We start from the raw sequence: 13524 nt of genomic DNA, 5'->3' as shown, positions 1-13524 counted from the left end.
GCAGATTCATCCACAGTATAAGGATGTGAGCATCAGAGATGATGCTGAGCTGTGTGATCCAACTCTTCCTGATGAAGATGATGAGGATGATGATGAAAACATGAATGAGGACGATTATGATGAGGCTGATTTAATGGAAATTGACAGCTGTGAGAAAAATGCACTGAGTGAAGCACAAAATATAAATGAACAGGACATTGACATGTTACCCTGTGATGGTGAACAATCGCATGAACAGATGAGAGATGATTCAGAGCAAGCAGATGGACTGACTAATGGTGGTTTTGCACTCGAGTCCTGTTTGCAGCCCCCTGATGTGGCTGAGGAGATATTATGTTTCAGTGAAGGAATCTACTCTGTTGCTCCTGCAGAGAGAAACAATCCAATAAGTTTTTTCAAAACACCTAAACTGGAGGCCATGGCCTTCCCTGTGCAGTTTCCTACAGGCCAAAACACACTTGATGAAAGAAGGCTGATCAAAGTATCCCCCAGTGGGTATTTCAAATCAAGACTTTTCTGCATTGATGATCGTTTTGCCAAAGACACAAACTATTTATTCTTTGCACAGTTTGTGACTGAAATACACTTGGCTACATCCAGCATGACAGTACAGTTAAGGAAGGCAAAGCCTCTGACCAGAGATGGTAGAAAAATAACCTCAGGCATGTTACAAGATAAACATGAGGTGGAGAAACTGGTGCGAAATAAAGATGCAGTGAGATTCATGCAGCCTCTGAGAGGAACCCCAGCCTATTGGGAGAAAACAACAAGAGATCTTTTTGCCATGATCAGACAGTTGGGAACTCCCACGTTCTTTTGCACATTTTCAGCTGCTGAAATGCGCTGGCCTGAAGTGATCGAGGCAATAACAAGGCAGCAAGGTGAACAAGTGAATTTTGAAGGACTCGACTGGTCAGCAAAGTGTGACATCCTGAGAAGCAATCCTGTCACAACAATGCGCATGTTTGACAAGAGAGTTGAAGCATTATTCAGAGATTTACTCTTATCTCCCGCAGAGCCACTTGGCAAAGTCATTGACTACTTTTACAGAGTTGAGTTTCAGCACAGAGGAAGCCCACACATACACTGCCTCCTGTGGGTAGAAGGTGCTCCTGTGTTTGAGGAGGATGATGAGCAAACTGTTCTTGATTTTATAAACAAATACATCACAGCTCAGCTGCCTGATCCACATAAACAACCTGAACTGTACAAAAAAGTAACAGAAGTGCAAAAACACAGTAAGAACCACACAAAGACGTGCTTTAGGAGTTTAAGCTCCGGGTGCCGTTTTGGTTTTCCCAAACCACCCTGCAATGAGACAATGATCACAAGACCCAGTGAGGATGATGCACTGGAAGTAGAAACGGCAAAGAACAAGCTCAGACCACTGAACCAGCTGCTGAATGAACCTGAAACTGCTTCCATGAGTTTAGAGCAGCTCTTGGAAAGATGCAAGTTGACACATGCAGAATATCAGAGATACCTGAATAAAATGAACATGAGGAGTACGATCATACTAAAGCGTGATCCAAAAGACTCTTGGATAAACGGCTATAATCCACATCTGCTTGAAGCCTGGAACAGTAATATCGACATAAGCTTTGTTTTAGATGCTTTTGGTGCTGCAAATTATTTAATGAAATATATATCAAAAAAAGAGGGCGGGCTATCTGAGTACCTGAAAACTGTCATTGAGAACTCCCATAAGGACAGTGTAAATGAGTGCGATGAAATGAGAGCCGTCATGCAGGCATATTCAAAGAAGCGAGAGATCAGTGCACAGGAGTGTGTTGCTCGTGCATGTGGTCTTCACATGAAGCAATGCTCACGTGCTGTAATATTCATTCCAACTGATGATAATCCTGTGAAAATGAGTCGTCCCCTGTCAGTTCTGGACAACACAACACCTGAGTCTTCCAATGTTTGGATGACATCTTTGAATGACAAATACAAAGCCAGACCTGAAACACCAGAGTATGAGGAGATGTGCATGGCAGACTTTGCTGCTACTTGCAGGATTGTCTATGGCCAACAGAAAAAAGGTAAAGATGTTTTGCCCCTTCTCAATGAGATGGGGTTTGTGCAAAGGCGCAAAAACAATAAGCCTGCTATCATCAGATTTCACCGCTGCTCACAAGAAAAACATCCAGAGCAATATTACGGAAGACTGCTTAAACTGTACCTTCCTCATCGTTCAGACCACGAACTGAAAACACCATCGTTGCCATCCTATCAGGCTTTCTATGGTGCTGGCTGTGTACAGCTACCAGGTACTGACCGTCTTGAGTACGTGCAACACATTGTCAAAAGAAACAGAGAAAAATATGAGAAAAACAGTGAGGAGATCGAGAGCGCTGTTGAGGAATATGAGCAGAACAGAGGTGTGACTGACGAATGGTGTAATCTGGCACCTGAATCAGATCTCGTAAGGTTGCCACTTGTCGAACAAGAAAGAGAGCGAGACAATGAAAATGAACAGGAAGATGTGCCCGACTACAGCCGTCAGGCTGATGCTTCAACAGAAGTCAGAGCCATCAGGGAACCCCCTGCTATTGATCCCACATTGTTACGTCAGATGTTTCAGAATCTGAACAAGAAGCAAGCCTGCATATTTTATGCAGTTAGAGACTGGTGCATTAAAAGAGTCTGTGCTCTAAATCCAGAGCAGTTTTTCTTTTATATTAATGGTGGTGCTGGAACAGGAAAATCACATCTTATCAAATGCATCTACTCAGAAGCATCTAAGATACTGAGCAAAGTGCCCAGATATGCAGACGACGTTGACATATCAAAACCCACTGTCCTGTTAACTGCTTTCACTGGGACTGCAGCTTTTAACATTTCTGGAACAACACTGCATTCTCTTCTCAAGCTGCCTAGAAGCTTAAAACCTCCCATTCAGGGACTTGGCAATCAGCTGGATGAAGTCAGATCAGAACTTTTGAATGCTGAAATAATCGTCATTGACGAAGTGTCTATGGTGTCAAGACATCTCTTTGCATATGTAGATGCAAGACTCAAACAGATCAAAGGGACTCGGAGACCCTTTGGAGGCATGTCAGTCATTGCTGTCGGAGACTTCTATCAGCTACCCCCAGTGCGACAGTCTAAACCTCTCTGTGTGCACGACCCGTCCGAGATCGACCTGTGGCGGGAGCATTTTCAGATGATCACTCTGACTGAGATTATGCGTCAGAAAGATGATGTTGTCTTTGCTGAGATGCTGAACAGAATTCGTGTAAAAGGAAAGTTGGATGAGCTTTGCGAAGCAGATAGAGATTTGTTGTTACAGGCCATAACTGAACCAGCCCATTGTCCGACTGATGCATTGCACATTTTTGCAACTAATAAAGAAGTGGATGCACACAACTCTTCAACACTGGCTCTGCTCCACACTCATATCATTGACATCCATGCAGATGATTATAGAAAAGATCCTAGAACTGGCAGAATGGCACTTCAAGACAGACCATTGAAAGGAGGTAAAAACGAGTTACCAGACACACTGAAAGTTGCAGAAGGAGCTCGTGTCATGCTCACCAGAAACATTGACATACAAAATGGTTTGGTTAATGGAGCTTTTGGAAAACTACTTAGAGTAGTTCACTCTGAAAACGACCAACACATCATCAAACTTGGACTTAAAATGGATAATGAGACATCTGGAAAGAATAACCGCACACCAGCAGACGACATGGTGTACATTGAGAGAGCAGAGGAGAATCTGAAGCAGAAAGGAGTGGTACGAAGACAGTTCCCAGTGAAGCTGGCCTTTGCATGTACAATACATAAGGTACAGGGTATGACAACTACATCAGCTGTTGTCTCTCTTAAGAGCATTTTTGAGCCCGGCATGGCCTACGTAGCTGTCAGTAGAGTGACGTCTCTCAGTGGACTGTATCTTCTTGATATGGAGGAGAAAAAAATATTCACCAACCCAGAAATCACTGCAGCACTTGAGAACATGAGACAAGCCAACCTTGATGACATGATGCCTCTTCTACACGTGAGACAAACCCTCAGCAGGTCAGAGGTTTTCACCATTGTTCATCATAATACAGAGGGACTGCCAGCTCACATTAATGACATCAAAAGTCACCATGAATTGTGTCTAGCAGATGTTTTGTGCCTAACAGAAACACACCTGCGGGGCTCTTTTGTCGCAGAGAGTCTCCACTTGGAAAATTACAATTTGTTCAAACGCAACAGACACCTGTCCTACACAAACTTTCCCCAAATGGCAAACAGAAGTGGTGGTGGAGTTGCTGTTTATGTGAAAAGTGACATTCAAGTGCATGAAAAACAGTACATCCATAATGTAACTGACCTTGAATTTCTGGCTTTAAAGGTTGAAGCACCAGTCAGTGCTCTGATTGCAGTTGTATACAGACCTCCAGACTACACTCTGAGGCAATTCCTGAAAAACCTGGTAAGCCTATTAGACTCATTGGAGATCATGGACTGTCATCCCATCATAGTTTGTGGTGATTTTAATGAGAATGTTTTATCCAGTGCAAACAAACCAATCATGGAGTTGTTTGAGTCTAGGGGATACGCACAGGTCATCACTGCCCCTACCACAGAGAAGAACACACTGCTTGACCTAATTTTCATTTCTCAGCCAGATCGATGTCTCCATTCTGGAGTCTTGAAGACCTACCATAGTTACCATGACCCAGTATACTGTGTATTGTCCTGTGATGATTCATGATCTAGATCTTTGAATACAGTAAGTAATTTCTATATTTTTGAATGACTTAAGAAAGTAGAGCGATATTTAAAAGTTGACGCTCTGCATTGCAGTATAATGGTTGAATTGTTTACATAAAATACAATTACATGAATTAAGTAATGATCAGTAAAAGATGACAATTTTATTTATCACAGAAAATCTAAAATTCACTAACAGTAACCTATAAATGTCAGAAAAATCAAATATAGCAGTTTAAAATGAATAGTGTAGGCATATCCTCTCTGCAGCCAGGCTTCAACATCCTGCCAGGCTGCCCCAGTCTCACCGTGGCTGGGAGGGAGGGAGGGTGGACCAGAGGATTGCCTACACAACACATAAATGTTCAACAGCTTCTTCATTGTTTCTGAGAGAACAATAATGACTAAAGGTTGCTTTTTAAAAAAACAAACACAAACAAACAAACAAACCTAATTACAGCAATAATGACAGTTAAGCCACTTTATGTGTGCCTCTATTTTGAAATACTATTTACAAAAATGTTATTATTTTGGTTTGTTATAAACTTTAAACTTTTTCAAAAGTATACGATTATATTTTTGGACAAATATTTCGATGAAACATACATTTTTATGAGCTTTTATCATGTTTCGGCCAGTGCAATCATCAGGGTGGGTCTGGGTTGATAACTGCACATTTCTGGCCAGAAATGTTTCAGCAGTGTTACATAAGTAGTACATATGTAACACTTGCTTTCTGTTACCAGCTGATACCCTACATTTGTATAGACATTGGATGGTGTGAGGTTGGGGAGTTGAGGGGGGGGTTTACGGTGGGAGCTGAGGGGGGGGGGGGGGTGTTAGGTTTCCCTTTTTCTTTTTTAAGAGAGACACAGTCCTCCTGTGTCTTCTCCAAGCTTCACATGTAAGATCCAACAGTGTGAAGCACATAGCAGCTAGAAACTGTAATGCCACAGATCAGAGAGGCTTCATCATCACCATCTTCATCGCCGTACGATCAGAGCGTGAGACTTCACATCTGGAGCACAGGAGACATTCTGTGATAAGTCCTCCTTCTAGCTTGTCCCACAAGCAGTCGGTGAGATTTACTCACAACAAAAAGGGTTAATGACATTATTTCCATGAAAACATGTATTCATTCTTTGTAAAGTGTTTAAATTGTGTTTTCACTTGACCTTAGGAGTGTTAGAGTGTATTGTAATGTCTGTACTCAGGTGTTTCCCTCTGTGATCCATCCCCATCAGAGCTGAGACACTCAGGACTGAACAGACTGCACAGTTTCTGTGACCGAGCCTCCAAAACACCTTCTTTGAAACCACTCATGATAGAAGGGCTTCATATTTGCAGCAGCACTACTACAGGTATTCAGTTTATTACAGGATGTGTTTGTTTCTTAGGACCAGCTCTGAGTGCACACTACCTAACATATACACCTTTCTGTTCATTACAAACCAACTACTCTGGATCATATGGCCAGTTGGCAGGAATGTTGCTGCAGGAAAACATCCCTGGAGATCACCATCATTGTCAGACTGACTGTGCCTCCTCTGTGCAGTGTCAAGATCCTCTCTAAATGAGTGTGTAAGTTAACATTTTCATTATTTTATTCCCTTTGACAAGACAAGTATCACTGATATTTACATTTACAACTACATATGTTCCCGTTTTCTGCTCTTCTTTTAAAGTCCTCAGCTATCCTGCTTCTGTGCTGCTTGCCACACATCAAACACTGGCCGGATGACAGGGAGGATCCACTCTGAAGTCACTGGACGTGATGAGGATCATATGGGACTTCATAGTTTCACAGAAACATTGTGCTCTGTGATTACAGGTTTTAAATGGACATAATGACTGCCTCTCTCTGATCAACAGGCTAAAGGATTGTTTTCATTGTTAGTGCTCTGTACAATGTATGCTTATTTAATATTTCATCACAGAGCAAACCTTTATTTATTTAACATTTTTTTATTTTGTTTTAATGTTGAATTAACTGTAGGGATTTTTTTAAGTGGGCACTTGGGATGTCATATGACCAGAAATGTGGTAACTGGAATTCAACGTTATGGAAGAAAAAATCTGCTGAGAACGAAACACACACAAAACCCCCCAAGAAAATTCAAATTCATTCCATGTAATCCAATCTAAAACATTTTAAACTGCTGAACAGCAACACAAACAGTGTTAAAAAACAGTGTTAACAGAATGATTATGATGATTTTGTACCAAAGTTTCAGGTCACATGGCACACCTAGTGTGTAGTGTGGGGTATCAGCTGGTAAGTATAGGTTTTTTCATATTTGTGTCCTTAGAGTTTAGATAGATAAAGCCTTGTGTATAATAATTAGTCATAACCACAACTCAAAGTCAGGGACTAACTAAATTTGGGACTTTGTGTCTGAGCCCAGGTTAAAACAATGTGTAAAAAAGCCTTTAGTGGCATGGCTGAACAATGCTGTATTGATACTTATTTATCCATGTTCACAAAAAGGACTAATGTGTTTATTTGATTATTTGCATGTGTTAAACTGTGTCACCACCTTAGGCTTTCATTTGAGTTTACTCACAAATCTCTATACAGTTCTCTTTTACCACTGTGTGGACTCTGTTTACATTAAAACATAAAAAAGAATGAGTAATAAAAAGATGTGTAGACAGATCAGAAGATTAAGTAGACCGATAGAAACAGCTGTTCAGCCATGTTCTAAGAAACCAACACAATTTAAAGGTTCAGGATTGTGGTTTTAAAAGTTGAATTTTCATGTATTTCATATGTTGCTCATTATTTTTTATTTAGTTATTTAATTTAGTTATTTTTCTTTATTCTACCAGTCCTTTTCAGAAAGAAGCTGTAAAATATGACTTAAGATTTTTATGTTATTTTCTATGACATACAAAACAAATTGATGTATGTAATACTATTAAACATGATATACACATGTGTATATGTCTGAAAAACATCATGCTGTATATTAAAGTTTGTATTTTCTGCAGAATGTTTGTTCATCTTTTAAGTTCATTTCAATTAGAAGAATATGAACTTTTAATATTCATTCAGAGGTTTTCTGACTCTAAATTTTCTTTTGTCATTACTCATCTTTTTATTATTTACATTTTAAACATGCTTAGCTTTTTCCAACTTCTTCTGTGTGAACATCAGCTTTCAAAAGTTCTGCACTTTTATTTTCAGGTTAAAAATTCTGTATTTTCCAGCTCATTCAGATTTTTAACTTAACATTCAGCAATTAATTCATTTCAGTGCATACATTCAGATTCAAGCATTCACACTGCAGTTTCTTCAGAAAATGCACTTTCTAGTTATTATTATTATATTTTATCTATTCCGTACGTTTTTTGTAATCCTACTCCTTCAAAACCGTTCAACTTAGAAAAACCATTCAAACACCGTTAGATTCCTATTCTTTTGGACAACACTGCTTCTATTTTTCATATTTTTAACATTTATATTTTTAATTTTATTCAACTTTATTCAACAAAAATTTATAATGTATTTCAATGGGGAGACCCTTCAAATCCTCATTCAACTTACTCATTTTTAAACTCTTACTACTTCCACATACATTGACATAGAGCCACCATTCAAACTTTAAAACGAAGACAAGACATTCAACTATTCAACTTGTATTTATCTTTTCAATATCTATTATACTTTTTCTTCAGTTCCAGTTTAAGTTTCATGATGTTTTTTCACCCGTTTCAGAGTTTATAATGGGTGTGTATGGGACGGAATGTTGGGGCTAGAGTGAGGCAGCTCAACTGCTAGAGTGAGAGGAGCAAAAAAATTAATCTTAAAATCTTTTTTAAAACTGCTGCTGTGTCCGCAGCGTTTGCTCTACAGGTATGATTTTACCCTCAAAACGTAGCCATGGCTGTCCTCTTTCATCCAATGTGTTTACTATTGTACTAGGTGTTATGGTTCTTTCATAAATGTCACCAATGCACAGCCTCCTCCCTCCAACTCTTCCATAGACTCTAATGTTAAAATGGCTCAGAAGGTTCGTTTGAAAATCAGAAGAGCATGGTGTCTTTCCACTGTCACCACGTCCATATAATAAGCTCCACAGGCATGAAAACTGAGAATTAGGTAGACTAGACATTGCTGTCGCTCACGGTGAAAGAATTTTGTCAATACGACTTTTACTTTTCATTTGGGAACGATTTGTTTCGGCCTGACTTTTCTGTTCATTTTAAGCAGCAAAAGTGAGGCGCATGTCTGTGTACGTGTGTATGGAGCCATTGGGTGCGGTCACTATAGCAACCAGGCTCACACCTGCCTGCTTAACGAGCTCTGCCTGCCACTGTACCAAGATTCATCTTAAGCACTTCTCTTTCAACTGCTGCTGTGTCCACAGTGTTACAGCCATCATTTTACCCTCAAATTGTCGCCATTATTGTTCTCTTTCCAACACCGTATCTTTCAAAGCTCAGGCATTTAAACTTTTTAAACTGTGTGGATCAAAGTGGAGGGATCACATTTGAGTCATTCAGTGATTCAAAGAATATGACCTTTTAATATTCATTCAGATGTTTTCTGACTCTAAATGTTCTTTTCTCATTTCTTAGGGTTTTCTAATTTACATTTAAAACATTTTCAGTTTTTTTCCAACTTCTTCTTCTGTGTAACCTTCAGCTTTTAGCAGTTCAGCACCTTTGCTTTCAGGTTAAATTCGTTTTTTTTTTTTTGGTTTTTTTTTTATCTCATTCAATATTTTTAACTCAAAATTCAGCAATTAATTCATTTCAGTGCATACATTCAGATTCAAGCATTCACACTGCAGTTTCTTCAGAAAATGCACTTTCTAGTTATTATTATATATTCCGTACGTTTTTTGGCATCTAACTCCTTCAAAACCGTTCAACTTAGAAAAACCATTCAAACACCGTTAGATTCCTATTCTTTTGGACATGACTGCTTCTATTTTTCTCATTTTTAACATTTATATTTTTAATTTTATTCAACTTTATTCAACAAAAATTTATAATGTATTTCAATGGGGAGACCCTTCAAATTCTCATTCAACTTACTCATTTTTAAACTCTTACTACTTCCACATACATTGACATAGAGCCACCATTCAAACTTTAAAACGAAGACAAGACATTCAATTATTCAACTTGTATTTATCTTTTCAATATCTATTATACTTTTTCTTCAGTTCCAGTTTAAGTTTCATGATGTTTTTTCACCCGTTTCAGAGTTTATAATGGGTGTGTATGGGACGGAATGTTGGGGCTAGAGTGAGGCAGCTCAACTGCTAGAGTGAGAGGAGCAAAAAAATTAATCTTAAAATCTTTTTTAAAACTGCTGCTGTGTCCGCAGCGTTTGCTCTACAGGTATGATTTTACCCTCAAAACGTAGCCATGGCTGTCCTCTTTCATCCAATGTGTTTACTATTGTCCTAGGTGTTACGGTTCTTTCATAAATGTCACCAATGCACAGCCTCCTCCCTCCAACTCTTCCATAGACTCTAATGTTAAAATGGCTCAGAAGGTTGGTTTGAAAATCAGAAGAGCATGGTGTCTTTCCACTGTCACCACGTCCATATAATAAACTCCACAGGCATGAAAACTGAGAATTTGGTAGACTAGACATTGCTGTCGCTCACGGTGAAAGAATTTTGTCAATACGACTTTTACTTTTCATTTGGGAACGATTTGTTTCGGCCTGACTTTTCTGTTCATTTTAAGCAGCAAAAGTGAGGTGCATGTCTGTGTGCGTGTGTATGGAGCCATTGGGTGCGGTCACTATAGCAACCAGGCTCACACCTGCCTGCTTAACGAGCTCTCTCTCTCACTCTGCCAAGATTCATCTTAAACACTTCTCTTTCAACTGCTGCTGTGTCCACAGTGTTAAAGCCATCATTTTACCCTCAAAATGTTGTTCTTTTTCCAACATCTTGTCTTTCAAAGCTCAGAGATGTAAACTTTTTAAACTGTGTGGGTCCAAGTGGAGGGATCACATTTTAGTCATTCAGTGATTCAAAGAATATGACCTTTTAATATTCATTCAGATGTTTTCTGACTCTAAATGTTCTTTTCTCATTTCTTAGGTTTTTCTAATTTACAATTAAAACATTTTCAGCTTTTTTCCAACTTCTTCTTCTGTGTAACCTTCAGCTTTTAGCAGTTCAGCACCTTTGTTTTCAGGTTAAATTCAGGTTGTTTTTTTTTTTTTTTTATCTCATTCAAAATTTTTAACTCAAAATTCAGCAATTAATTCATTTCAGTCCATACATTCAGATTCAAGCATTCACACTGCAGTTTCTTCAGAAAATGCACTTTCTAGTTCTATTTTATTATTATCTATTCCGTACGTTTTTTGTAATCTATCTCCTTCAAAACCGTTCAACTTAGAAAAACCATTCAAACACCATTAGATTCCTATTCTTTTGGACATGACTGCTTCTACTTTTCTCATTTTTAACATTTATATTTTTAATTTTATTCAACTTTATTCAACAAAAATTTCCCATGTATTTCAATGGGGAGACCCTTCAAATTCTCATTCAACTTACTCATTTTTAAACTCCTACTACTTCCACATACGTTGACATAGAGCCACCATTCAAACTTTAAAACGAAGACAAGACATTCAACTATTCAACTTGTATTTATCTTTTCAATATCTATTATACTTTTTCTTCAGTTCCAGTTTAAGTTTCATGATGTTTTTTCACCCGTTTCAGAGTTTATAATGGGTGTGTATGGGACGGAATGTTGGGGCTAGAGTGAGGCAGCTCAACTGCTAGAGTGAGAGGAGCAAAAAAATTAATCTTAAAATCTTTTTTAAAACTGCTGCTGTGTCCGCAGCGTTTGCTCTACAGGTATGATTTTACCCTCAAAACGTAGCCATCGCTGTCCTCTTTCATCCAATGTGTTTACTATTGTCCTAGGTGTTATGGTTCTTTCATAAATGTCACCAATGCACAGCCTCCTCCCTCCAACTCTTCCATAGACTCTAATGTTAAAACGGCTCAGAAGGTTGGTTTGAAAATCAGAAGAGCATGGTGTTTTTACACTGTCACCACGTCCATATAATAAACTCCACAGGCATGAAAACTGAGAATTAGGTAGACTAGACATTGCTGCCGCTCACGGTGAAAGAATTTCGTCAATACGACTTTTACTTTTCATTTGGGAGCGATTTGTTTCGGCCTGACTTTTCTGTTCATTTTAAGCAGCAAAAGTGAGGTGCATGTCTGTGTGCGTGTGTATGGAGCCATTGGGTGCGGTCACTATAGCAACCAGGCTCACACCTGCCTGCTTAACGAGCTCTCTCTGCCACTGTACCAAGATTCATCTTAAGCACTTCTCTTTCAACTGCTGCTGTGTCCACAGTGTTAAAGCCATCATTTTACCCTCAAAACGTCGCCATCGTTGTTCTTTTTCCAACATCTTGTCTTTCAAAGCTCAGAGATGTAAACTTTTTAAACTGTGTGGGTCCAAGTGGCGGGATCACATTTTAGTCATTCAGTGATTCAAAGAATATGACCTTTTAATATTCTTTCAGATGTTTTCTGACTCTAAATGTTCTTTTCTCATTTCTTAGGTTTTTCTAATTTACAATTAAAACATTTTCAGCTTTTTTCCAACTTCTTCTTCTGTGTAACCTTCAGCTTTTAGCAGTTCAGCACTGTTGTTTTCAGGTTAAATTCAGGTTGTTTTTTTTTTTTTTTATCTCATTCAAAATTTTTAACTCAAAATTCAGCAATTAATTCATTTCAGTCCATACATTCAGATTCAAGCATTCACACTGCAGTTTCTTCAGAAAATGCACTTTCTAGTTATTATTATTAGTGTGAATGCTTGAAAAGCATTCACAGTATTGTTCTTCTAATCTTTATTAGTGTGAATGCTTGAAAAGCATTCACAGTATTGTTCTTCTAATCTTTATTCTATTTTATTTATTATTATTCTGTATTCCGTACGTTTTTTGTAATCTATCTCCTTCAAAACCGTTCAACTTAGAAAAACCATTCAAACACCGTTAGATTCCTATTCTTTTGGACAACACTGCTTCTATTTTTCTCATTTTTAACATTTATATTTTTTATTTTATTCAACTTTATTCAACAAAAATTTATAATGTATTTCAATGGGGAGACCCTTCAAATTCTCATTCAAATTCCTCCTCTTTAAACTGTATCTACTTCCACATACATTGACATAGAGCCACCATTCAAACTTTAAAACGAAGACAAGACATTCAACTATTCAACTTGTATTTATCTTTTCAATATCTATTATACTTTTTCTTCAGTTCCAGTTTAAGTTTCATGATGTTTTTTCACCCGTTTCAGAGTTTATAATGGGTGTGTATGGGACGGAATGTTGGGGCTAGAGTGAGAGAGCTCAACTGCTAGAGTGAGAGGAGCAAAAAAATTAATCTTAAAATCTTTTTTAAAACTGCTGCTGTGTCCACAGCGTTTGCTCTACAGGTATGATTTTACCCTCAAAACGTAGCCATGGCTGTCCTCTTTCATCCAATGTGTTTACTATTGTACTAGGTGTTATGGTTCTTTCATAAATGTCACCAATGCACAGCCTCCTCCCTCCAACTCTTCCATAGACTCTAATGTTAAAATGGCTCAGAAGGTTCGTTTGAAAATCAGAAGAGCATGGTGTCTTTACACTGTCACCACGTCCATATAATAAACTCCACAGGCATGAAAACTGAGAATTTGGTAGACTAGACATGGCTGTCGCTCACGGTGAAAGAATTTTGTCAATACGACTTTTACTTTTCATTTGGGAACGATTTGTTTCGGCCTGACTTTTCTGTTCATTTTAAGCAGC

The 13524-nt window shown here is 38.3% G+C and overlaps 1 protein-coding gene and 1 long non-coding RNA gene across 4 annotated transcripts in view; one reads left to right on the top strand and one right to left on the bottom strand.

Annotated features, from left to right (window-relative positions):
* The window catches only part of nfxl1 (nuclear transcription factor, X-box binding-like 1), a 51765-nt gene that overhangs the window by 10601 nt on the left and 27640 nt on the right, over positions 1-13524 (bottom strand). The window lies entirely within an intron of this gene.
* Positions 5566-7705, top strand: LOC145425821 (uncharacterized). The gene is made up of 2 exons (XR_013906577.1): positions 5566-6071; positions 6188-7705. It is a non-coding gene; the product is annotated as an uncharacterized LOC145425821 (long non-coding RNA).

Source organism: Astatotilapia calliptera, chromosome 3 (genome assembly GCF_964374335.1).
Source record: "Astatotilapia calliptera chromosome 3, fAstCal68.1, whole genome shotgun sequence".
In the NCBI taxonomy this organism is placed as follows: Eukaryota; Metazoa; Chordata; class Actinopteri; order Cichliformes; family Cichlidae; genus Astatotilapia; species Astatotilapia calliptera.
This window is presented reverse-complemented; position numbering and strand designations above follow the sequence as displayed.